This window comes from Neovison vison, chromosome 9 (assembly GCF_020171115.1).
Source record: "Neovison vison isolate M4711 chromosome 9, ASM_NN_V1, whole genome shotgun sequence".
NCBI classification, from domain to species: Eukaryota; Metazoa; Chordata; class Mammalia; order Carnivora; family Mustelidae; genus Neogale; species Neogale vison.
This window is the reverse complement of record NC_058099.1, coordinates 78880062-78893990: the sequence shown is the minus strand read 5'-3', so window position 1 is coordinate 78893990 and position 13929 is coordinate 78880062. Positions and strand designations below refer to the sequence as shown.

Here is a 13929-nt window from a genome sequence, read left to right as displayed (position 1 = left end):
TCATTGTTAGTGTATAAGAAAGCCACTGATTTCTGTACATTGACTTTGTATCCTCCCACATTGCTGAATTGCTGTATGAGTTCTAGTAGTTTGGGTGTGGAGTCTTTTGGGTTTTCCATATAAAGAATCATGTCATCTGCGAAGAGAGAGTGTTTGACTTCTTCATTGCCAATTTGGATACCTTTTATTTCTCTTTGTTGTCTGATTGCTGTTGCTAGGACTTCTAATGCTATGTTGAACTAGAGTGGTAAGAGTGGGCATCCTTGTCGTGTTCCTGATCGCAACAGGAAGGCTGCAAACTTTTTCCCATTGAGGATGATATTTGCTGTGGGTCTTTCATAGATAGATTTGATGAAATTCAGGAATGTTCCTTCTATCCCTATACTGTGAAGCATTTTAATCAGGAACGGATGCTGGATTTTGTCAAATGCTTTTTCTGCATCAACTGAGAGGACCATGTGGTTCTTCTCTTATTGATTTGTTCTATCACATTGATTGATTTGCGAATGTTGAACCATCCTTCCTGCCCAGGGATGAATCCCACCTGGTCATGGTGGATGATCTTTTTAATGTACTGTTGATCCTGTTTGCTAGGATCTTGTTGAGAATCTTAGCATCCATATTCATCAGTGATATTGGTCTGAAATTCTCCTTTTTGGTATGGACTTTACCTGTTTTGGGGATCAGGGTAATGCTGACTTCATAAAAAGAGTTTGGAAATTTTCCTTTTGCTTCAGTTTTTTGAAACAGTTTCAGGAGAATAGGTGTTATTTCTTCTCTGAAAGTTCGGTAGAATTCCCCAGGGAATCCATCAGGTCCTGGACTCTTGTTTTTTGGGAGTTTTTGATCACTACTTCAATCTCATTAGTAGATATTGGTCTATTCAGGTTGTCAATTTCTTCCTGTTTCAATTTTGGGAGTTATAGTTTTCCAGGAATGCATCCATTTTATCTAGGTTGCTTAGCTTATTGGCATATAACTGTTGATAATAGCTTCTGATGATTGTTTCTACTTCCTTGGTGTTAGTTGTGATCTCTCCCTTTTCATTCATAATTTTATGAATTTGGGCTTTCTCTCATTTGTTTTGGATTAGTGTGGCCAATGGTTTATCGATCTTATTGATTCTTTCAAAAAACCGGCTTCTGGTTTCATTGATACATTCTACTGTGTCTCTGGTTTCTACCCCATTGATCTCTGCTCTATTCTTGATTATTTCCCTGCTTGTCTGTGGAATTTGTTTAATTTGTTGTTGATTCTCCAGTTCTTTAAGGTGTAGAGACAGCTGGTGTATTCTGGATTTTTCTTTCTTTTTTTCCAATTTATTTATTTTCAGAAAAACATTATTCATTATTTTTTCACCACACCCAGTGCTCCATGCAAGCCGTGCCCTCTATAATACCCACCACCTGGTACCCCAACCTCCCACCCCCCCGCCACTTCAAACCCCTCAGACTGTTTTTCAGAGTCCATAGTCTCTCATGGTTCACCTCCCCTTCCAATTTACCCAAATTCCCTACTCCTCTCTAACGCCCCTTGTCCTCCATGCTATTTGTTATGCTCCACAAATAAGTGAAACCATATGATAATTGACTCTCTCTGCTTGACTTATTTCACTCAGCATAATCTCCTCCAGTCCCGTCCATGTTGCTACAAAAGTTGGGTATTCGTCCTTTCTGATGGAGGCATAATACTCCATAGTGTATATGGACCACATCTTCCTTATCCATTCATCCGTTGAAGGGCATCTTGGTTCTTTCCATAGTTTGGCCATTGCTGCTATAAACATCGGGGTACAGATGGCCCTTCTTTTCACGACATCTGTGTCTTTGGGGTAAATACCCAGGAGTGCAATTGCAGGGTCATAGGGAAGCTCTATTTTTAATTTCTTGAGGAATCTCCACACTGTTCTCCAAAGAGGCTGCACCAACTTGCATTCCCACCAACAGTGTAAGAGGGTTCCCCTTTCTCCACATCCTCTCCAACACATGTTGTTTCCTGTTTTATTAATTCTGGCCATTCTAACTGGTGTAAGGCGATATCTCAATGTGGTTTTTTTTTTTTTTTTAAAGATTTTATTTATTTACTTGATAGAGAAATCACAAGTAGGTGGAGAAGCAGGCAGAGAGAGAGAGAGAGAGGGAAGCAGGCCCCCTGCTGAGCAGAGAGCCCGATGCGGGACTCGATCCCAGGACCCTGAGATCATGACCTGAGCCGAAGGCAGCGGCTTAACCCACTGAGCCACCCAGGTGCCCCTCAATGTGGTTTTAATTTGAATCTCCCTGAGGGCTAATGATGATGAGCATTTTTTCATGTGTCTGATAGCCATTTGTATTTATTGATTGGAGAAGTGTCTGTTCATATCTTCTGCCCATTTTTTGATGTGTTTGTCCGTTTCGTGTGGGTTGAGTTTGAGGAGTTCATTATAGATTCTGGATATCAACCTTTTGTCTGTACTGTCATTTGCAAATATCTTCTCCCATTCCGTGGGTTGCCTCTTTGTTTTTTTGACTGTTTCCTTTGCTGTGCAGAAGCTTTTGATTCTGGATTTTTCAATTTTTTTTTGAGGGAACCTTAGATGACTATGTATTTCCCCCTTAGGACTGCCTTTGCTGTAACCCATAGGTTTTGGACCGAAGTGTCTTTATTCTCATTGGTTTCCATGAATTGTTTCAGTTCTTCTTTGATCTCCTCGTTGATCCAAGCATTCTTAAGCAAGGTGGTCTTTAGCTTCCACCTCAGCCCGACCTCAAACCGACCTCAGCTGCTGGTCCTTGAGCTCCCGCTGCCGCCGCTTGCACCTCCGAAGCTGCCAGTATCCTGAAGAGACCAGCTCCCACCTGCGCTGCCTCCGCCAAGTCATTTTATAGAATATAGGAATATAGGATAATATGGGAATATTTTCCTTTTATATGCTATACATATTTAATTGTATGCACCATGGTTTTTCATGTAATACAGCAATGCCCAATATTTTATTTAGTTCTTTATCTTATCCAAGAAGGGGCAGAGTAGGGTTCTTTTGCAATTTATTTGTGTTTTAGAAGTGTATTTGATCACATAATATCTTTTCACTGTTTTGAGAAACACACTCTAACAAGATTATCTCTGATTTTTAAAATCCTTTGGTAGCCACAGAGCAAACTGATCTTTCTCAAAGTCATGCTAATAAATACAGGCAAGCTCTCTTTACCTAACCAATTCATTGGCTCTCAAAGTTTGCTCTGTTATCTCCAATTTCTCACTAGCTATTTCTGGATGCTAGAACAGAAAAGAAATGCTTCCTATTTCTTTCTTCTCCCTCATTCTTGAAAAAATTAGAGACAGATTATATAACCCTGGCCTTCCCCTGAGTATATTGCTGAAGATATTCAAAAGCATTCTTCAGCAACTTGTGACTGGCTTTGCAGAAGCATCTCATGTTTTAGATAAACTGTAGGTTCCTTACTCTTTCTATAAATCAATTATTTTTTCACTGATTTATATGACAATTTCAGATGGTTGTCAATTTGTACTTGAGCCTAATGAATTAGTCTTAAGCTTCATTACCTCCTTTTCCGTATCCCCTGATCTCCTCTACCATAAGCTTAATGATGTACAAAAAAACACTTAAATTATGTAAGGCAACCCACTAGGAACTTCAGGAATCTTCTTATAAACTCAAGAGTTCCTTCAAAATGTGATTCCTTAATAGAACTGACTAGAATGTCCAGAAATAAATCCAAATACAGAGAGGAATTGAGTACATGCCAAAAGTGACATTTAAATCCATGGTGGAGGGATAGTTGAATAACCAGTGTTAGAACAACTAGAAAAATAGTAAAGTTAATTCTACAACTCATACCAGACATGAACCAAATTCCAGACAGAATAGAACTTTAACATGAAAAGTAAAACCATAAAAAAAAAGAGCATTCCTGTGGCTTGTTTACTTGAGCTGACATAATTCATACTAAGTAACGTCTTTGTGACAGGTCACAATAAAATTGCGGAAACATTGGTAGGAACAGAAGGATCCAACTCTTCCACGAAGGCTGGGAAATGGTTTAGTTAGACAGAGGAGGGGAAAATTCAGTTTGATATACACATTTTGTGACAATAATAAGGAGCTATTATGCTAATTACATAATCAAGGGGATAGTAGGAGCGCTGATGGGATCTAAAGGGAGAGATATTGGGTATATGAAGTGGGACCAGAGGACTCTGAATGTCCAGATGAAGAGTTAACCCTTGGTTCTCTTTTTAATAGGGGAACCTCTGGGAATTTATGAGCTAGCATGTAGGTTTTCTTAACCATTATTGACATTTTTGGGCAGATAACTCTTTGTCATGGGAAGCTAGCCCTGTGTATGACAAGATGCTTTGCAGCATCTCTGGTCTCTACCTACTAGATGTTAGTAGCATCTTTCCCTTGACAAATTGTGGCAACCAATAATGTCTCCAAACATTGCCAGATGTCTCCTGGGTAACAAAATTATCACAGATTGAGAAAAACTGAGCTCTGGGTGACAGAATAATTGGTTATTAAAAGGACTGTTCAATGGTGGTTGTTTAGAATGAACAGAAAAAGGTCAGCAGGACAGGAACCTAAGAGAATGTCTTAGAGACTATCCCAGTACTTTAAGTATGATACAGTGTTACAGTAAGGGCCCCTAATAAAGGACAAGTCCTTCTCTCTGTGATCTTGTATAGTCCCTTCCCACATTGACGGTATGTTGGCTTGCCTTGTTGGCCATGTTGGCTTTGCTGGCCATGTTGGCTTGTCTTGATCAATGGAATTCCAGCAACTATGATATAACCTGAGGCTTGAAAAGCATTTGTGCATTGGGATTTAGCCTCTTGGAACATTGCCCCCACGTAACAAAGCCCATGCTAGCCTTTTGAAGACATATGGTCCCCCTAACAACCAACACCAACTTCCAGATATGAGTGAGGCCTTCTAACACCATGCAGCCACAGTGAAACCACCATGACTACATAACCTTAGGCAAGCCTGCAGAAAAACTACTTACCCAACCCTGCCCGAGTTAATGACCATGAAATTATGAACAAATGAAATGGTTGTTGTTTTAAATCACTAAGTGATTGTTGTGTTGTTATGCAATGGTAGATCACTTAGACAGGGTTTGGAGTAGATCATTACCACAGGAAATGAAAAGATGTGTACACAAGACATTTGCAAGGATCTGTATGTCTTGATGACTTTTCAGTAAAGAGACTCAGTGAAAGGGCAAAGCAGGTAAAAAAATACAAGAATTTAGAAACTGAGGGCAATGGTCAAAGTGAATTCAGGAATGAAGTTGCAGGAGCAGTCTTGAAGAAGGCACTTCTGTCTAAGCAGTTAAAAAATTAACTCTTCTATTTTGAAAACTACAGATATTTAGTAATTACTAACAGTATGATGATAATAATACTTCAAAGGTTTAGTTTAACAAGTCCATTTCTGAAGCTTTAAGGGCATCATCCAGCTAGCCACTCCTTCCCTTATATGGAAAAATCAATCTTTAGAATAAATAGGAAAGCACACAAACTCAAAATCAATAATAACTTATATTGCAATAATGATAAAATTCATTTTGATGTGTTAGCTGTCCACGTGAATGGAACTATATTCACTTAGTAATTAGACTGCTAAGATCAGGGCCTCTAATGGAATGCCTCTCATAATTTACCAGTTAAATTTATAGATGATAATTATCAGTGATATTTATGGCTTGATAGATGCTGAGCATTGACTCTGTTTATTGTACTATTCAAGAATTAACAGTTCCTCAGATGGTTAGCACTTAGTCTTATGTTTAAGAACAGCAGCCTGGAGGGATGTCTGTCAAATCCCCTACTTTATTTTAATCATAATAAAAAAAAAGTAATAAGCAATGAAGAAAATGAAGAATGAGATAAAAATGGAAATACAGAGCCATAACTAAAAGAAATGGCTGTACAAAAAGTCTAAAGCGTGGAGGGAATGGATAATGTAAATAAAGTAAAAATAACCCAAATGCATTTTCACAGGCTATTAGAATCACTGGCAGGAACATATGCATAAGTCACATGACAGAGTGAGGAGGGTCTCTTGGAAACAGGGTAAGATTGCAAAAAAGAAAGATCAAAATGATTGAATTTTTAAGATCTTGTACCCATTAAGCAGTCAGTATTAAAGAACCAACCGCACTGCTGAAATAAGTTTAAAATCAAAGGGTAACATGCACTTGGACATAAGATTTCCTTAAGATTTATCTAAAACAAAACAAAACAAAACAAAACCAAAAACACCTTAGTTTTTAACTATCGCTGCCTGCCAAAGGATTTTGATTACTAATTCTTTCTCAGGTTGTGGAGACTAGGACTGAGAAAAATTATTCGGATGCAGGGATCTGGGAGATCTATGTGATTTCTGATATGTATAAACCAGTTGGAACTTAACATTGGGAGGACATGCATTAAGGAAAGCCAGTAAAATCAGAAAATGGGGTGTTCTGGTAAATTTCGTAGATTAGTTTGCAAAAAAACTTGTTAATGCAGACGTTTACCAATGTTCCGGAATTACAAGAAACTGAAATACGCATAACTTTAACCAACTTGGAGTCCTACCCCTATCTTCCTTTGCTCTTTTTGTCCAGGTAGCTTTGCACTCTCCCGCTAGCTCTTGGCTTTACATGAGCAACCAGTGTTTTACTCCAAAGACCATGGCAAAGACTGCTGCAGCCTGGTTCTGGCCGGGTGTCCCAAGTTCAAGAGATCCCACCCGTGCTTCACAGGCTGGAGCCTGGCACAGAAGGTACAGCGACTCCAGAGGTGTGGGAGCCCAAGCGAGGCGCCCCTCCTACCTGGCTGCGCCGAGCCGCGCCCAGCGGAAAGTGTGAGAGCCACTCCGCGGGCGCTCAACCTCAATCTGCAGCGGCTGCTGCTCTGCAGTGTGCGGCGTCCGGCTCTCCGCGGGAAACGGCTGCGTGCGGGACCAGCGTTGGAGCGCCCCGCCCCCGGCCCGCGCAGGCGCCCCCCCGCCCCCGCCCGGACATTCCCGCAAGCGGCCAGACCAGCCGGAAGATGCTGACTTGGCCCGGCTCCCGGCGGCAGCAGGTGGCTCCGGACTTCCCGCTGTCACCGCTGCCCTGGTTGGCCGCGCGCTCCGTCGCGCCCCGGAGCCGGCTGGGCTATCCTCGCCGGGCGGGATGGAGGCGGACGGGAACGGGAGGAGCTGGCGCCCCTGCGCTCGCTCTTCGCTGCCTGCCACGCGAACCGCTCGGGGCGCCTGGAGCGCGAGGAGTTCGGCGCGCTGTGCGCGGAGTTGCCTGTGCGGCCGGCCGACGCCGAGGCCGTGTTCCAGCGGCTAGACGCTGACCGCGACGGCGCCATCACCTTCCAGGAGTTCGCGCGAAGCTTCCGTAAGTTCTGCCGCTGGGGGCGGCACCGAGCCTGGGCTCCCTGGGAGCCCGCGTCCGCCTCAGCCCAGGTGGGACCCGACCCCGAGGACAGCCAAGAGGACGAGGGCGACGGGGACGCGCTGGCAGCCCCCTGGGGTCGGGCGAGCGCCGGCCAGGCTTGGCAGGACTTCCAGGCGCGACTTGGAGACGAGGCCGAATTCACCCCCAGGTGCGTGTGTGGGTTGGCGGGCGGGAGGTGGGGAGGGTGTTACCTGCGCTCACTGGTGCGCTGGCCTCTCCCTCTTAACCCGCAGAGTGAGCGGACCTACCGGACCCAGCTCTTCTTTCTGAGTTGCTTTTCTCCATCCAACTATTCCGAGGGGAGATCCCCTAGAGTTGAAGAAAGGGAGTGCGTTCAGAGTCAGGGTTTGGGGAGAAAGTTTCGCTTGCTCCCTTCTGATCCTTGCAAAAGTCACTTTATTAATTACCAGGGCCGCAGTGAAATCCGCAGCATCAAGAGTTTGTTCCCAGACAAAGTTTAGGAGCGCTCTCCAGATCTCATCGCACTTTCTAGTAAGGCCCCCACGGCTGCACCCCAGAGCTGTGAGCTGTGGATTGTCAAATTGGCGTCCCTGATATGTAATAGTTCTTGTATTTGTTGTTTTCCTACAACATAGAGGACGAAACATGTTGGGCATTTGTATTGGTTGGACTTACATACTCACTGATACCTACCATGTATTAGGCATTTTACAGAATTCGTTCATTTAATTTTTGCAACAACCCCGGGATGTGGATTTTCTCATTTCTAATTGGAGAAATTTATAGACCCAGAAGTATAGACCTGTAAAACATTAAGGAACTTGACTGATTAATGAAAGAACAGGGATTTGATCCCATATGTTGTTGAACTGAAAAACTTTTATACAATGGAATAAACTGATAAAGTTATATAATAAATTCTCTATGGCTCTGACAGAAATGATATCAAGTTACTAACTTAATTCTCAGGGGGAAAGGAAATGCCTGCAGGGCCAGGCATGGAAAGATGCTTAGGTTTTATGCAAGAGTAATTTGCATCTGTGCTTTCCTTCCTGTCCTGGTGTGTCTTGAACTGCTGTATTCACTTCTTCCTCAGACACTCTAAACATGTTAATGCTGTAAAATGTATTCCTGCTCTCTGTTTGGATTATGGTTGAAAGGCAGCTTGCATATCTTAGACATAAAACTCAAAACCACACAGCCCTGGGAGGATCAGTGGTCTTGCTCACCCATCACAGCTTGAACCTGCTGGCTTGGGAGTCCCACCTTCTCCTCCTCCCAGCTCCTCCCTCCTGTTTGGAGAGTAAGGCATGGAGAATGACTCACTGCAAGTATGAGAAGGATGGTGGAGAGAAAGTGGGTGTGATACTCACCTTTTCTATTATTTACAAATGAGTTAAAAGACAATCTCTCCACTGGGGAAGTTGTAAGCATCGCTACAAACTATATTCTTGGAATTATCTTTTATCTGTAACTTGGTTTAGCTCCAACTAATTACAAAAGGCAACAATTTTAAGAATCAGGGAAGGTGAACCCATGCAATTTTTACACACGTACCTACACATCTATCTACTTTTCACAGTTGTTAAGTCTCAGCAGCAAATATTTGACACTTAACCTTGAAATGATTAGGATGGTCTTCTAAGTATCAGTATAGAAACCAGGTTTTAATATTACTGGTGATCTTGTTATTATCATGATGCCTTTCCAAACTCTTCAAAGATTATTAAATTTAATGGGCACCAGTGTCACCTGGTAGACTTGTATTTTAAGCCACACCCCCTTGTGACTGGAGATTAATAAGTACAATATTTTCCTTCCTGTGCTTGTTCAAGTGGAAAAGAACTAAACTGAGTTGCTTCATCTGATTGTTACCATGGCAGCCAGTAACTGTTTTTGGTAAATTCGATTGTTTCTATTCCACTTCCTCCTACAGCTGTTCACCTTCCCTTCCTCTCATCTGAATGCGGTAAAAATCATTTATTATCGATAATGCTGTTGGCATTATTTCAGCCAAATTAATTCTGCAGACGTTAATGAGTGCTTATTTTGGCCGGACACTGCCGTAGGTCCTGCCCTAGGTCCCTGGGGACAAAGAGAAGGATGAGATGTAGTTCATGCCTTCAAGAAGTTTATAGTGTGGGTGAAACATTTCTCAAAAATTTCATCAAAGAACATTTAAAGATAAGAGGGTTATTTGCAGGAAATTCCATATATAGTGAACATAGCCCAATAGTAACCAGGAGCTGTCTTTGAAGCCTTTTTATTTTTAAAAAGTTCATGTGTTTGTTCATTTTAACTCCATTATATATTGGGGCTTATTTTAGCATAAAGTATCACGTTTTCCTCCAGTGGGGAAATTGTTTCTCTAGGAATATGTGCCATTTCATCAGATGGCTTTTTTTCTCATCTGGCACCCCTGGTGGCTTCTTGTCCAGTGCTTATCCAGCGGGTTTTCATGTCCAGGTTGAGAAGATTAGTTATCAGGTATTAGAATGTTTGGCTCCTATAAGGAAAATGTGGTAGTGTTGACAGAATTTCTAGTTGTAAAACCGATCAAACTTCTGGTTTAAAAATATTAAACACGTTTTGGGTTAAACTCACTAGTCATCAATATTGTCTTAGAGAAGAAATAAGGTTGCACTGTAAAAGGATGAAAATGGTCTCTGGGATGTGTGTCAACTGACTCTTCAGTTGGTTTTTTTGTAGAAGATTGAAAGACTCCTTCCCCTAAAGGGGAATGTCTTCAGTAGTCAAGTGACTGTTAGCCTGAGCTAGGGAGGTGTAAATCTTCTGCCAGGGCAGGATGGCCATCACCACTTCCTGGTGACCTGGAATTAGGTCAGCCAAAGGTGAAACCACAGTGGGCAAGGCAATGGGGTTATAGAAGAGAATTCAGGAAGGAAGATTGTACAAGGCCAAGAACACTCCATGAAGTGGGGAGAAAATGTTGGGTCAGAGAGTACAGACTTGTAATAACCTAGTCTGGCCAATTTTTTGTGCCGGGGTATTATGAAAGGGAGTTTTGTACGTAGTAGATACTTAATAAATGTGCTCAGTAAATGTTTGCAAAATGAACAGAATAAACTGATGTTCTTGGATTCCTTGATTCATATACTGAGAATGCAGTTTATGGTATGTGTATTTTCTTTTGTTGATTCTCCTTTTTTTTTTTTTTTTAATGTTCTGCTGTGACCTGGTCAATGTGTTCCAAGTTTAACAAGAAAGGAGGGAAATTTTGTGTGTGTGTGTGTGTGTGTGTGTAAATATTTTACCGGGGTAGTGGGATGGCAAAACTCTCACCTCTAGTTGGACCTGAAGTTTTTCAGAGTTTTCTCAACTCCATCTTTTGCATTTGTAAGTATTATCTATGAATTGATTTCACTTTGATAAATCAAGTTAGAACCGCATATTTTTCACAAACAGAATCACAAGGATCGGCTGGCACGAGTGCCACCCTGGATTTGTGTGTGGACACAGGTATGGCCACAGTGGCCAGAGCAGGGACAGACCCAGGCTGGTACTTGTAAGGTGACAGGCGTTAGTGTGATTGGTGACCTGCCAGGCAGGGCTAGGCTGCCACTGTTGTTCCGACACCAAAATCTATCCCCTTGACTCAGCTGTTTCTTTTGGTTTCTGATCTCCTCCCCCCAGCCCCATACACAGTTGAAGGGGAGGCTTTTCTATTGATCATGGAGAAACTGAATTTAATTGAGAAGAACCAAAACTACCCACTTGTGAGTGTGTATGGGTTGTCAAAAACAGTGTACTTCAGCATATTCGTGTAACTGTAGTGATGATTATAAAAATCAGGAGAAAAAACTCAGTGGCTGAACACCAATCCCACTTAAGCAGCACATTTTTAAAACAAGTGGCTACAAGTAAGCAGATAGTTTCCACACTGGTCAGGGTTTCTTTTACATTTCCCCCTCTAGGGTTCCACGTTAGCCCTTTCCAGTCTGATCGCCTTTTTCCCTAATAACATGGGTTATTTCCCTAACACGGGTTGTTTCCCTAATAACACGGGTTGCTTCACGAACCCCCTTCTCTTCCATGATGTGCTTCCTTAGATGGGAAGGCAGAGGGCAGATTAGAGGCAGAGAAACAAACTCAGAGGTCTGGAGACGTGGAGCCGGAAGGGTGAGGGGAAGGGAAAGACAGAGGTCAACAGACCGATGGACAGACTGGATAGTGCTTCAATTTCCTGTCTCTTTCTACTGAACGAGTTCATTGCCATGAGCCACCTTGAGATGGGGGAGGCAAATCAGCTCTGCTCTACTTGATTTTAGCTCTTGAGTATCCTCCGAGTGTGAACATCTCGATGCTTTGGATGGTGTTTGTAGTATTTGAAGACACATTTTTCACTCAAGTGGCAGGAACATTATCTGGTGTTCATCCAAGGAGGTACAGACTTGTTCCAGCTTTGAGGCACGGCAGTGGGTTGGACCCCCAGTTCTGGAAGAGGATTAAGCGTGTTTTTGCCAATGTGTGATATTTACCTCTGGCTCTGGCTTTGGGATCTCTCAGTGTTCTAACAACATTCATTCCAGAATTCTCTGCTTTTTCTGGGTTCAGAAGTGGGGTCTTTAGAGATATATAATTCTAACTGTTGTCGGTCTGCTGCTTTTCCTTTTTTCCTCTTGAATGTATCCTCTACTATAATTCTGTGTGTCATTACCCCACTGCTGAGTAGAAGCAGCCAGTCTGTTGAGAAGACCATAGCTGTGCCTTGGACCTTATGAGCCTTGCTCCTGGGCTCTGCAGTAGTCTGTACATGGCTTGGTTTTTATGAGCTCTACTTGTTTGTGGTCCCTCCTGGTTTTGATATTTGAATTTTATCTCAAGGTAATGATTTCCTTTTGGCCTCCTGGCCCCAGAAACATGTTCTGGCCATTCGATCCTTGGAGGTATCTGTCTGGCTGGATGGTTAGGGGCCCTGCTCAGACTGTGAGGTTCAGTGTTTTGTTGTCAAGTTCTTGATAAGAGATGATTTATCCTGCCCTTATGGTGTGGGCACAAAGAAAGAGGCTTAAAGTGGGGTATCCTGGGAAGACTGCATTCCAGGAACCACAGACTGTTCTCTTAGCTGGCTTTTAACCTGACGTTTTGATTGACTCCTCTCCTAAATCACTGATCAAACTCATGGTCCTACTACTCCTGTCACTCTGAGAATGGAGACGTTTTTGCCTGTTTCTTCATTTCTGTCTGGGTTACATAATCTTAACTTCATTTGGAAAATGGAAGTAGCTGAATCAGGCTGATCTGCCCTGAATGGAGGTTTGGAGGCTGCCAGAAATGGGACCCTGTCGGGGATGAGAAAGAGATTCCAAAGCCTAGGGTTTTTTTCCTTCTAAAATGGTGTATAGAGTATACATTCTTGCTTCATGGGTAACTTATTAAAGCTTAGGTAGCTCCCCATTGCAGTATGTAGTTGGATGGGAGAGATGGGAAGAGATCCCTCATCATGGATATTCAGGCTCCTTCTATCTGATGATACTAGTTTTATATCAGGTTGTAAAATAGAAAGCAAACACCATATTCCAGAGGAAAGTTGTCACGGGGGAATATATGTATGACACATGATCTCCTTATTAGTTCCTCAAAAAGGAATTCCATTGCTTCAACTTGTAAATATTCGGGATTTCCCAAATTATAATTGCTTTTTTGTCAGAGCAGTTATAAAAGGAGCACAGTGAATTTTGACCCTTAAGGGCTTTGTATGTCTTATGAAAAGATCTACAGATGCAGTAGTTTGAACATGTTTCTTCAGTTCTTTCTCTCATTCACCCAATGTGCCTGCCAGCATCCTAGGCACTAGAGAGACTTTGTAGACTTGACCCTGACCTCCAATGAGCATATTGTCTCAGTTTCTTAAGTAGATGGGAGTTGATACCTGAAGGACCTGGGATTACAGTATAATCAATGAAACTATACCTCCTGGTGCATACCCCAGCCTATGCACATTTATGAGTGGTTCTCAGATCAGGGGCTACAGACCTTTTGGGGTCTTTACACGTATATTTGGGAATCTTAGAATACTGTACGTTATTGTTTTTATTTTGATGAAATAAAATACAAACTAATTTGCACACATTTGAATCATGTGGATGACTCATGGCTTACAGAAACTCCCATGGTCATTGTAGCATTATTTACTGTAGCCAAGAGGTGGAAGCAATCTAAGCGCCCATTGACAGATGATTGGATGTTTGACACCTACAATAGAATATCATACAGCTTTAAGAAATAAGGAATTCCTACAATAGGCATCATAGATGAACCTTGAAGAATTACACTAAGTGAAATAACCTAATCACAGAAGGACAAGTAACGCATGATTCTATTTATATGAAGTATCCTTAGTAGTCAAACTCTTGGAAGGAGAAGTAGAAAGGTAGGTGTAGGGACAAGGCGAGGGGAGAATGGGGAGTTGTTTGATGGGTATAGCATCTCGGTCATTCAGGATGAAAGGAGATTTGCTTTACAGTAATGTGTCAAAAGTAGTGTCTTGTAAAAGTTTTGTTAA

General features: G+C 42.2%; 1 pseudogene; it reads left to right on the top strand.

Moving 5' to 3' along the window:
• Positions 1-7169: 7169 nt before the first annotated feature.
• Positions 7170-13929, top strand: part of LOC122917662 — a 65104-nt pseudogene continuing 58344 nt past the window's right edge.